Source organism: Protomyctophum parallelum, assembly GCF_964188405.1.
Source record: "Protomyctophum parallelum genome assembly, chromosome: 11".
NCBI lineage: Eukaryota > Metazoa > Chordata > Actinopteri > Myctophiformes > Myctophidae > Protomyctophum > Protomyctophum parallelum.
The window spans coordinates 46,212,554-46,223,966 of NC_139707.1; the positions used below are offsets into that span (position 1 = coordinate 46,212,554).

Genomic DNA, 11,413 nt, shown 5'->3' on the forward strand with positions numbered 1-11,413 from the left:
TCTCCACCAATAGTTTTCCTATATGATAAAACATTGTTTTAAAAAATAAATGCCATGCACATATTTTTCCAGTGCATACAGTATGGTAGGCCTTGTTGTTGTATTTGGAAGAGATTTTTATGGTCTGGTTCCAAAAATGAACCAGTATTTAATGTGTAAAATCCATGATATTTACATTGGAATGAATGAGCCTGGATGGAAAGTTCTTGTGAATGGAATCAAATGTGTCACGAGATAATTTAGCAGCTCGCTGGTTGGCTTGATTCCAGCCTTCAAACTCTTAATATAAGGATTTTTTAAAATGTTCTATCCATCTATCTATCTATGAAGCAAAATGAATGGGACACTCTCTTCTGGCCCCATGCAGTGCTGTTGAAAATGATGGCGGCTTATCTCCTGATGACTCCTGGTAGAAAAGAAAGGATGAACAATATTTAGTGAATCATTATAATCCATGTTGAATCTACAGCCACTGGTCACACATCTCTTACATTGTAGCACTCTGAATTTAAAACACATTAAACTAGGAAGTATATATTTTTAAAACTTCATGTTTCTATATCAGTGGTTCTCAATATTTCATGTAAAGGACCCCAGAAACTATATGTATTTGGCCGCCGACCCCCATCTGAAAATATGTAGTTCCAGGGACCCCCATCTGAAAATATGTAGTTCCAGGGGACCCCCATCTGAAAATATGTAGTTCCAGGGACCCCCATCTGAAAATATGTAGTTCCAGGGGACCCCCCCCCAGAAGCAAAGATTTGAGTTAAAAACATAAAAATTCCAAATTTGCGTCACATTTTCACGACTTTTCAAAAATAGCTAAATTATAACAATGTTTAAAACACCAAAAGGGCTTCCCGCCCCAAAATGGGTTAAAGACAGTTAGTTGGAATGGTGTATGATAAATGTGACTGACTAGACTTGGCCCTGTCCTCAGTGGGGAAAGCACCATTACTCTCATAAAGGTCAGAATTATTACAACATACATTTATTCAACATTTATTCAAGTATCACAAAGTGTCACAGCATCTGACATTAATGTACAGCTGGTGACCTTTGGCTGCTAACTAAAACTGTTTTGGCTGTAAAACCAGATGAGCTACACATGCAAACTTTGTGTCTGTCATGTTTTTGGACCATTCCAAACGCGTTGGAATGTTTATCACTATGATTGGGTGTGTCTGGAACCCTATGGCTATGTGAAAATGAGTGAATTTCTGAAATGTTTGACAAACGTGGTGTCTATTTTAAACACAGTGAAATGCTCTGATGTATGATTACATCTATCTAGAACACTCTAATATACACATTCCTATTGATACAGATAGGAGTATTAAATAATGAATGCACAAAATCTCTGTACGTGCATATACACGTCCATCTAGTAGACGTATCTCTAAAATCGTTCAACCGACCAACTTTAAACTCGGCATGTGCGTTGCTGCTTACTCCAGGTACATTTTTATGTCCGATAATCGAGTTGATTGGTCGAGTTGATTGGATAGGTAGCCCATACATAGGTGTTGGCGTAACAGTATAGTATAGTATAGTATAGTATAGTATAGTATAGTATAGTATAGTATAGTATAGTATAGTATAGTATAGTATAGTATAGTATAGTATAGTATAGTATAGTACAGTACAGTACAGTACAGTAATAATATAGATCTAGTATAGATCTAGTCTAATGCCTTCATTAGAGCTATGGGACTGTTGTCTTCCTGCGCTCGCATGAAATGCAGACCAGCCTCTCCTCTGTTGCGGAAATATAAATAAGTTTTACCTATACTCACCAATACAAAGGCGGCTTGTGTTATTAGAAAGCCTACTTTCCACTCTGAGCTCCCCACATGTATATAATCGTCACTCACTGATGGTGAGTGACTACATTGGCCCCCTTCAGTTTGCATACCAGGTGGACATTGGGTTTGATGTTTGATGATGTCATCTATTCTACATGCTAAACAAGGCATTCATACACCTTGACACCCTGGGCAATACAGTTAGAATCATGCTTTTTTTTTTAACTTCTCCAATGTCTTCAAAACTATCCAGACACAGCTGCTTGCAGAAGCTTGTGTTGATGGGGGGGGGGGGGGGGGGGCTTGGTTTGGTGGCATGGATCTAAGATGTAAGAATCTCTGGGGCAGACTGCAGTATGTGAGACTGCAGGGTCGTCTGTTCAGAGGTGCTGGTGTACATCACAGGCACTCCCCACCTTACCTGCTCACCCTATAGACGAATTCAGAAACGGGTCTCATGGTCGCAGCTTACATCGAGATTAACCTGTTTAGTTTATTCTCCAGCAGTAGTGGCAACATTCCAAAAAACAAAACAAACGGAATGTTAAAATATCCACCGCGGGGTCTTAGACCAGAGCCATTGAGTCATTTAAATGCTACTTTAAATGCTTAGTATGACCTTTCACTGCTTCGCCTCAACCATTACTCAATTGCTCTGGTCTCAGACCCCACGGTGGATATTTTGACAATCCGTTTTTTTTGGAATGTTGCCATTGCTGTTCGAGCAGCCATAAACTAAACAGGTTCATCTCGATGCTCTGGGCATCTTTGTAATGTTAGTAATGTTAACATCAGTGACTCTACCGTTCACTGTACTAGAAGAGGTGCGCCTGGTGAGGGTTTAAACCCTGCAGCTATGTCGAGTCCGCCTACAGGAAATATGTAAGCTGCGACCATGAGACCCGTTTCTTTTTTTAATATATATTTTTTATCCCACAATTTTGTAACCCATTTTTCACCCCTGTGTCAATCATCTAATGTGATCCTGGGCTCTACACACCCTCCGCCAACCTGGGGAGAGCAACGGACTTAACTCATGCTTCCTTCATGCTTGAGTGTCCAAGTTGCTCCTTTACACCTGACAGGGGGGAGTTTCCCTGGTTGGACGTAGCGCGTGGAAGGAACACGTTATTCCAACCAGTTCCTTTCCCCTCCATCAGGTGCCCCGGCTGGCCAGGGGGAGGCAGTTTAGAGACCAGGATTACTGCATGTTTTTGTGAGGGTATCTACCCTAGGGGACACGGGGAGAACATGCAAACTCCACACAGAAAGGCCCTTTCGCCAACCCCGCCTTCGGGTATGGGCACTGATGACGCGGAGGAGGAAACACGCCGCCAGCACCCACAGCGCCCCGAGCGGGAATCGAACCCAGGACCTTCTAGCTGTGAGGCGACAGCACTACCAACTGTGCCACCGTGCCCCATGAGACCCGTTTCTGACTACTCTGATGCACTGATGTGTTCTTCTCGAATGCTCAGATATTTTAGCGTATGCAACAGGATGCTGCAAATGGCTGGTGAGGAAGACGCGGGCTCCGTCGTGGGGAGCTCACATTCGGTCATTTATCACTCCCTGCTCCAAAAACGAACCTCCTTAAACAAACTGTTATGTATCGATCAATATCATTTTGGAACATGTTACCACCTCACATTAATATAACACAACATAAATTATCTTTCAAATATGCTTTAAAGGAACACTTGCTACAGCTGACCACGTGACCATAATGTTATTCTCATTATGTTGCAATTCATTTTATAGAATAAATTGTTATTATGTATTTTCATGAATTTACCTTCGTTGAATGTATTTGTAATTACCGTATGTATTTTTTGTATGTATTTTATATGGACCCCAGGAAGACTAGCTGTTGCCACGGCGTCAGCTAATGGGGATCCATTCAATAAACAATAAACATGGAGTGGATGGTTTAGGTGCATACAGCGATGAAGCTGTACACCATAATGGCAAACCTGAGTGTTCTAGATAGATTTAATCATGAATTGGAACATTCCAATGTGTTTCTAATGATTAAAATACATCCATCGACTTGACTGAAAGTGTCAAAAGTTTAGTTATAACTCGTTTTCACATAGCCACCATCTTGGAAATGCAAATTAGGGTACCAGACACACCCCATTGTAATGATAAGTAGTCCAACATGTTTGTAATGGTCAAATAACTAAATAAATAGACACTGCATTTGTAGCTCATTTGGTTCAAATGTTACAGCCAAAACTGTTTTAGGTGGCAGCCATATTGGATTTGTCCGCCATGGCGACCCCGAAGGTCACAGGCTCGGGCGCCCTAGCTTAATCATTAGAGCATGCCCTGGGCTACATCAGGGCCAAATTTGGTCCCTTTAATATTGATTGGCATGGAAATATCCGTAAGGCCCGGGACTATTGCTGAAATGTCAGATGCTGTGACAGTTTGTGGTACTTTAATAGATACTTTAATATATACAATATGTTGAAATAATTCTGACCTTTATTGCATTTATTTTTAGTCTTGTAAATTTTTTGCATTATTCCAAATTAGGGGGGCGTGGTAACATTTTGATAGACCAGCCATTTTGGGCCACGGTGTGCTGCTTTTCTTTTCTACCCATCATTACACAGTAGGTTGTGAAATTTTGAATTTATGAAACATAAGCTTTTGGCTAAATTTACTATGTGTATGTTTCAGTGTGCTGGGTGCCAATAACGTTAGTTGAAGCGTTTTTCTTTAACAAATTTGCTACATTTCATGATCTAGATTAACGTATGAGTAAACTAAGGCACCAGTACTTGTTTCAGATGTTAGGTATATGTATTTATGACAAAGATTTTGTGTTGCCAAAATCATTTTCAACACATTTTACAAGCAAAAACAGCAGCACAAGATTTTCGTTTTTTGGTTATATACTTTTCTATACATTTCTGGCCTGTGACAAAATACTGCAGGATATTATGAGTAGAACTTTTAACCCAAAGTTCAGAAGGGTATTATCTATGAAAAATGCATTGAATGACACGGGAACGAAATTCTTTTTCTAGGCACTTTTTCTGGGGTCCCAACACGGCCTATTTACCTGTCATGAATCCTGTCCGCCCATGGTTCTGTACTGTAGACCACCCTTGGTTCTGGTTCTGTAGACTTTGGACTGGATAATAAAATTACTTCTGTGTCCTGATTAGATAAAGTGGAGATGGGCGGAGAGACAGACAGAGACACACACACACACAGAGAGAGAGAGAGAGAGAGAGAGAGAGAGAGAGAGAGAGAGAGAGAGAGGCAGAGATAGAGAGGCAGAGAGAGGAGAGACAGAGAGAGACAGAGACTATTAGATTATAACTAAAGAAAAAGATAAATGCATCACATATTGGAACGAACTCACACAATAACAGCACAAACTAGAAACATATTTGGCTCTAAACAGACAGTATACTGTGGCAGACTACCTAACCACAGTAACTGATACAAACCTGAGAAAGACTTTGACAATGTGCACAGACAGACAGACAGACAGACAGACAGACAGACAGACAGACTCCTCTCTGGCTGCCCAGAGAGGAGAGGCTGTGGTGTCACTGTGATGACGGAGCTATAGAGACAGAATTACACTTCTTAACACAATGTAAAAACTACACACTGTGATGACGGAGCTATAGAGACAGAATTACACTTAACACAATGTAAAAACTACACAAATATTAGAGTTTTTCCCAAAATGTAAAAAAAAATCCCAGAATTCCGAAGTATGACAGAAAGGGAGAAATTACCACTCCTTCTGAGGGAACAGAAACAATGTGCAGTTTTGGCTGCAAAATATGTCAATTCCTGTGACAAATATTATTTTTTTCATTTCATTGATATTATGTTGTTATAATGTTGTTTGTCATATCTGTGATTGTGCTTTGGCAACACTTGTAAAATGTCATGCCAATAAAGCCTGTTGAAAATTGAGAGACAGAGAGAGACTGAAAGACAGAGAGACAGACAAGGAAAGAGAAGAGGTTGTCAAACTGGTTGGTTACCTGGTTCACACAAACAACTGATCATGACACGTCTACACAGAATGTTGATGACAACAAGCCAAACGACGGCCCTTCACACATTGAGAACGGTTGTATCTGGTGTGTCTTGTCTTAAACTAAGACCTTCACACATTGAGAATGGTTGTATCTGGTGTGTCTTGTCTTATACTAAGACCTTTCATTGAGAAGAACCATTGTATCTGTTGTGTTGTGTCTTGTCTTACTATGCTAGATCTAGATAGCACAAAGTGAGAAGACTTGCTTTATAGCTAGATATTCACACTTTGTTGTGTATAGATAATGCTCAATTCAATGACATCTGTCTCTATGTGTGTCTTACTGTGAGCACAGTTTCAGTTTTCGATGCACAGCCAATGCCAGTTGGTACCACAAGGTGGAGCACTGCCTCCCTTACCCATAACCACTTCTGTCAGGCTGTGATCAACTGTCTGCCAGTGAGTGTTTAGATGCTAATGATTTGAATTGACTTCTAAACAAGTTGTGATGGTGGGTTTAGGCTACTATGCTAAGCATTCAAATGACTGTCTCTCTCACTCACTGAATTAATTGAAATGCTAAAAATGGGCCATCTTCCCTGCATGTTTTTCCAGCATCAGTTCAAATGTTTTGGTAGGATATAAGGCTGTGTGGACAAACTGCAAATCTGCAATAATTATTGTATTGTAATTTGTAACTTTATTTAACTGTTATTCCTTTTTTCATAGAAGTGTATTTGTATGTCATACATGTCTTTAATGTTCAGATTAATTGAAAATTGAGGATAATTCAACAGATAAGTGCCAAGGGGCTTGTCTTTGGTGTATAATACAAATTGTATTGCACTGTCACTAACTTAAACTTTATTTATTTTTCTTATAAAAAGGACAAAGTCTTAATTTTCAATGATGCTGAGATTACAGAAGACATAATACAAGTGCAGGCTAATAATATTGAAAATATTTAAGGCTATAGGTGTTGCTTAGTTTAGTATTAGAAAAATATTCAGAGATACATGAACCCAGAACCCCTACCATGAAATGTTCTATGAGCAGGCCAGGGTGTGGCTGTAAACAAGCATCACAAGTTTAGTCCACTTTCCTTGGTAAACAAAGAACTTTGCTTTGCTTTGTAGGCTTATTGTTAACCACAGGTTAAGTGTACACACAACATACTAACGGCATAAAAGTACCTTTTATATATATACCTCATACCTGTAAACCTTGTTGAGCAGAGCTGGAGAGCAGAGGGAAAAGATCCAAAATGATCTTCTGACTGTTTGGGGCGATGGGGGGGGGGGGGGGGGGGAGGGAACGAGACACTTCCTCATAAGTCACGAGAGGTCTCAGGTTACCCCCCCCAGCCATTGTAAAATGATGACGAAGCTACACTTCTTAACACAATGTAAAAACTACACAAATATTAGAGGAGTTTTTCCCAAATTTCCCAGAATGACAGAAAGGGAGAAATTACCACTCCTTCTGGGGGAACAGAAAGAATGTGCAGTTTTGGCTGCAAAATATGTCAATTCCTGTCACAAGTATTAGTTTTTTCCTTTAATTGATATTATGTTATATTCATCATAAATGTTTTGGCAGGATCATGTAAGGCTGTGTGGACAAACTGTAAATCTGCAATAATTATTGTATTGTAATTAGGCTATTCCTTTTTTCATAGAAGTGTGTATTTGTATGTCATGTCTTTAATGTTCAGATTAATTGAAAATGGAGGATAATTCAACAGATAAAATGCCAAGGGGCTTGTCTTTGGTGTATAATACAAATTATATTGCACAGTCACTAACTTAAACTTAGGCTATAGGTAGCTTAGTTTAGTATTAGAAAAAGTAAAGTATTCAATATTCAGAGATACATGAACCCCTAACATGAAATGTTAGAGCAGGCCAGGGTGTGGCTGTAAACAAGCATCACAAGTTTAGTCCACTTGGACCATTACAAACACGTTGGAATGTTTATCACTATGATTGGGTGTGTCTGGAACCCTATGGCTATGTGAATATGAGTGATTTTTTTTAATGTTTGACAAACGTGGTGTCTATTTTAAACACAGTGAAATGCTCTGATGTATGATTACATCTATCTAGAACACTCTAATATACACATTCCTATTGATACATTTAGGAGTATTAAATAATGAATGCACAAAATCTCTGTACGTGCATATACACGTCCATCTAGTAGACGTATCTCTAAAATCGTTCAACCGACCAACTTCAAACTCGGCATGTGCGTTGCTGCTTACTCCAGGTACATTTTTATGTCCGATGTCGAGTTGATTGGATAGGTAGCCCATACATAGGTGTTGGCGTAACAGTATAGTATAGTATGGTATAGTATAGTACAGTACAGTAATAATATAGATCTAGTATAGATCTAGTCTAATGCCTTCATTAGAGCTATGGGACTGTTGTCTTCCTGCTCTCGCATGAAATGCAGACCAGCCTCTCCTCTGTTACGGAAATATAAATACGTTTTACCTATACTCACCAATACAAAGGCGGCTTGTGTTATTAGAAAGCCTACTTTCCACTCTGAGCTCCCCACATGTATAAAATCGTCACTCACCGATGGTGAGTGACTACATTGGCCCCCTTCAGTTTGCATATAGGTGGACATTGGGTTTGATGTTTGATGATGTCATCTATTCTACATGCTATTAAGGCATTCATACACCTTGACACCCTGGGCAATACAGTTAGAATCATGCTTTTTTTTAAACTTCTCCAATGTCTTCAAAACTATCCAGACACAGCTGCTTGCAGAAGCTTGAGTTGATGGGGGGAGGAGGGGGGCTTGGTTTGGTGGCATGGATCTAAGATGTAAGAATCTCTGGGGCAGACTGCAGTATTTTACAATTTACAATTTAGGCATTTAGCAGACGCTCTTAATCCAGAGCGACTTACATTTAAGCAAGAACAAAAGCATGGGAATACATCACATAAAAGCATTTATCATGAAACATGCGTAAGCTAAGAAGGTAACAGTGGAATATCTATATGATGAAACTATACATACACTATACATAATAAACTATACATATTCACTACTATGCTATACATATGTACTATGGCGTGCTATGACTATATACAATACAATTATAGTGCTGTCTACATAACATGCTATAAGTCTGTGTCAAATGCTATCTAAGCCAATGTGAGACTGCAGGGTCGTCTGTTCAGAGGTGCTGGTGTACATCACAGGCACTCCCCACCTTAACTGCTCACCCTATAGACGAATTCAGAAACGGGTCTCATGGTCGCAGCTTACATCAAGATTAACCTGTTTAGTTTATTCTCCAGCAGTAGTGGCAACATTCCAAAAAACAAAACAAACGGAATGTTAAAATATCCACCGCGGGGTCTGAGACCAGAGCCATTGAGTCATTTAAATGCTACTTTAAATGCTTAGTATGACCTTTCACTGCTTCGCCTCAACCATTACTCAATGGCTCTGGTCTCAGACCCCACGGTGGATATTTTGACAATCCGTTTTTTTTGGAATGTTGCCATTGCTGTTCGAGCAGCCATAAACTAAACAGGTTAATCTCTTTGATCTTTGTAATGTTAGTGTTAGTAAAAAGCAGGTAAAAGAGTAACGTTTGACTTGAGGCAGACTAACATCAGTCACTCTACCGTTCACTGTAGTAGAAGAGGTGCGCCTGGTGAGGGTTTAAACCCTGCAGCTATGTCGAGTCCGCCTACAGGAAATACGTAAGCTGCGACCATGAGACCCGTTTCTGACTACTCTGATGCACTGATGATGTGTTCTTCTCGAATGCTCAGATATTTTAGCGTATGCAACAAGATGCTGCAAATGGCTGGTGAGGAAGACGCGGGCTCCGTCGTGGGGAGCTCACATGGAGTGGATGGTTTAGGTGCATACAGCGATGAAGCAGGTTTACCATAATGGCAAACCTGAGTGTTCTAGATAGATTTAATCATGAATTATTGGAACATTCCAATGTGTTTCTAATGATTAAAATACATGCATCGACTTGACTGAAAGTGTCAAAAGTTAAGTTATAACTCGTTTTCACATGGAAATGCAAATTAGGGTACCAGACACACCCCATTGTAATGATAAGTAGTCCAACATGTTTGTAATGGTCAAATAACTAAATAAATAGACACCGCATTTGTAGCTCATTTGGTTCAAATGTTATAGCCAAAACTGTTTTAGGTGGCAGCCATATTGGCCCTAGCTTAATCATTAGAGCATGCCCTGGGCTACATCAGGGCCAAATTTGGTCCCTTTAATATTGATTGCCATGGAAATATCCGTAAGGCCCGGGACTATTGCTGAAATGTCAGATGCTGTGACAGTTTGTGGTACTTTAATAGATGTTGCATACAATATGTTGAAATAATTCTGACCTTTATTGCATTTATTTTTAGTCTTGCACATTTTTTGCATTATTCCAAATTAGGGGGGCGTGGTAACATTTTGATAGACCAGCCATTTTGGGCCACGGTGTGCTGCTTTTCTTTTCTACCCATCATTACACAGTAGTTTGTGAAATTTTTAATTTATGAAATATAAGCATATGTATGTTTCAGTGTGCTGGGTGCCAATAACGTTAGTTGAAGCGTTTTTCTTTAACAAATTTGCTACATTTCATGATATAGATTAGCGTATGAGTAAACTAAGGCACCAGTACTTGTTACAGATGTTAGGTATATGTATTTATGACATATAAAGATTTTGTGTTGCCAAAATCAACACATTTTACAAGCAAAAACAGCAGCACAAGATTTTGAAAAAATGCATTGAATGAGTAGTGCCCATGACGCGGGAACGAAATTCATTTTCTAGGCACTTTTTCTGGGGTCCCAACACGGCCTATTTACCTGTCATGAATCCTGTCCGCCCATGGTCCTGTACTGTAGACCACCCTTGGTTCTGGTTCTGTACTGTAGACTTTGGACTGGATAATAAAATGACTTCTGTGTCCTGATTAGATAAAGTGGAGATGGGCGGAGAGACAGAGAGAGACAGAGTGAGGGTCAGAGAGAGAGACAGAGAGACAGACAGACACTTTATTTAACTGTTATTCCTTTTTTCATAGAAGTGTGTATTTGTATGTCATGTCTTTAATGTTTAGATTAATTGAACAGGGGCTTGTCTTTGGTGTATAGGCTTAATACAAATTATATTGCACTGTCACTAACTTAAACTCAGAAAAGTACATTTAACCTTTATTTGTTTTCTTATAAAAGGACAAAGTCTTCATTTTCAATGATGCTGAGATTACAGAAGACATAATACAAGTGCAGGCTAATAATATTGAAAAATATTTAAGGATAGGTAGCTGTTGCTTAATAATTTAGTATTAGAAAAAGTAAAGTATTCAATATTCAGAGATACATGTATACAGTAGGCTTATTGTTGTAAGTGTAAACACAACATACTAACGGCATAAAGTAGCTTTTATATATACCTGTACACCTTGTTGAGCAGAGCAGAGCAGGAGAGCACAGAGGGAAAAGATCGCCCAAATGATCTTCTGACTGTTTGGGGCATAGAGTATTGGTTTGGGGGGAGGGAACGAGACACTTCCTTGTTCCTCCCA

The 11,413-nt window shown here is 39.4% G+C and overlaps 1 long non-coding RNA gene across 1 annotated transcript; it reads right to left on the reverse strand.

Moving 5' to 3' along the window:
- Positions 1 to 163: 163 nt before the first annotated feature.
- Positions 164 to 10,797, reverse strand: LOC310866754. Its single transcript, XR_014569952.1, has 3 exons — positions 10,692 to 10,797; positions 4,882 to 4,979; positions 164 to 406 (listed from the first exon to the last, which is right to left on the reverse strand). It is a non-coding gene; the product is annotated as an uncharacterized lncRNA (long non-coding RNA).
- Between the last annotated feature and the right edge of the window lie 616 nt (positions 10,798 to 11,413).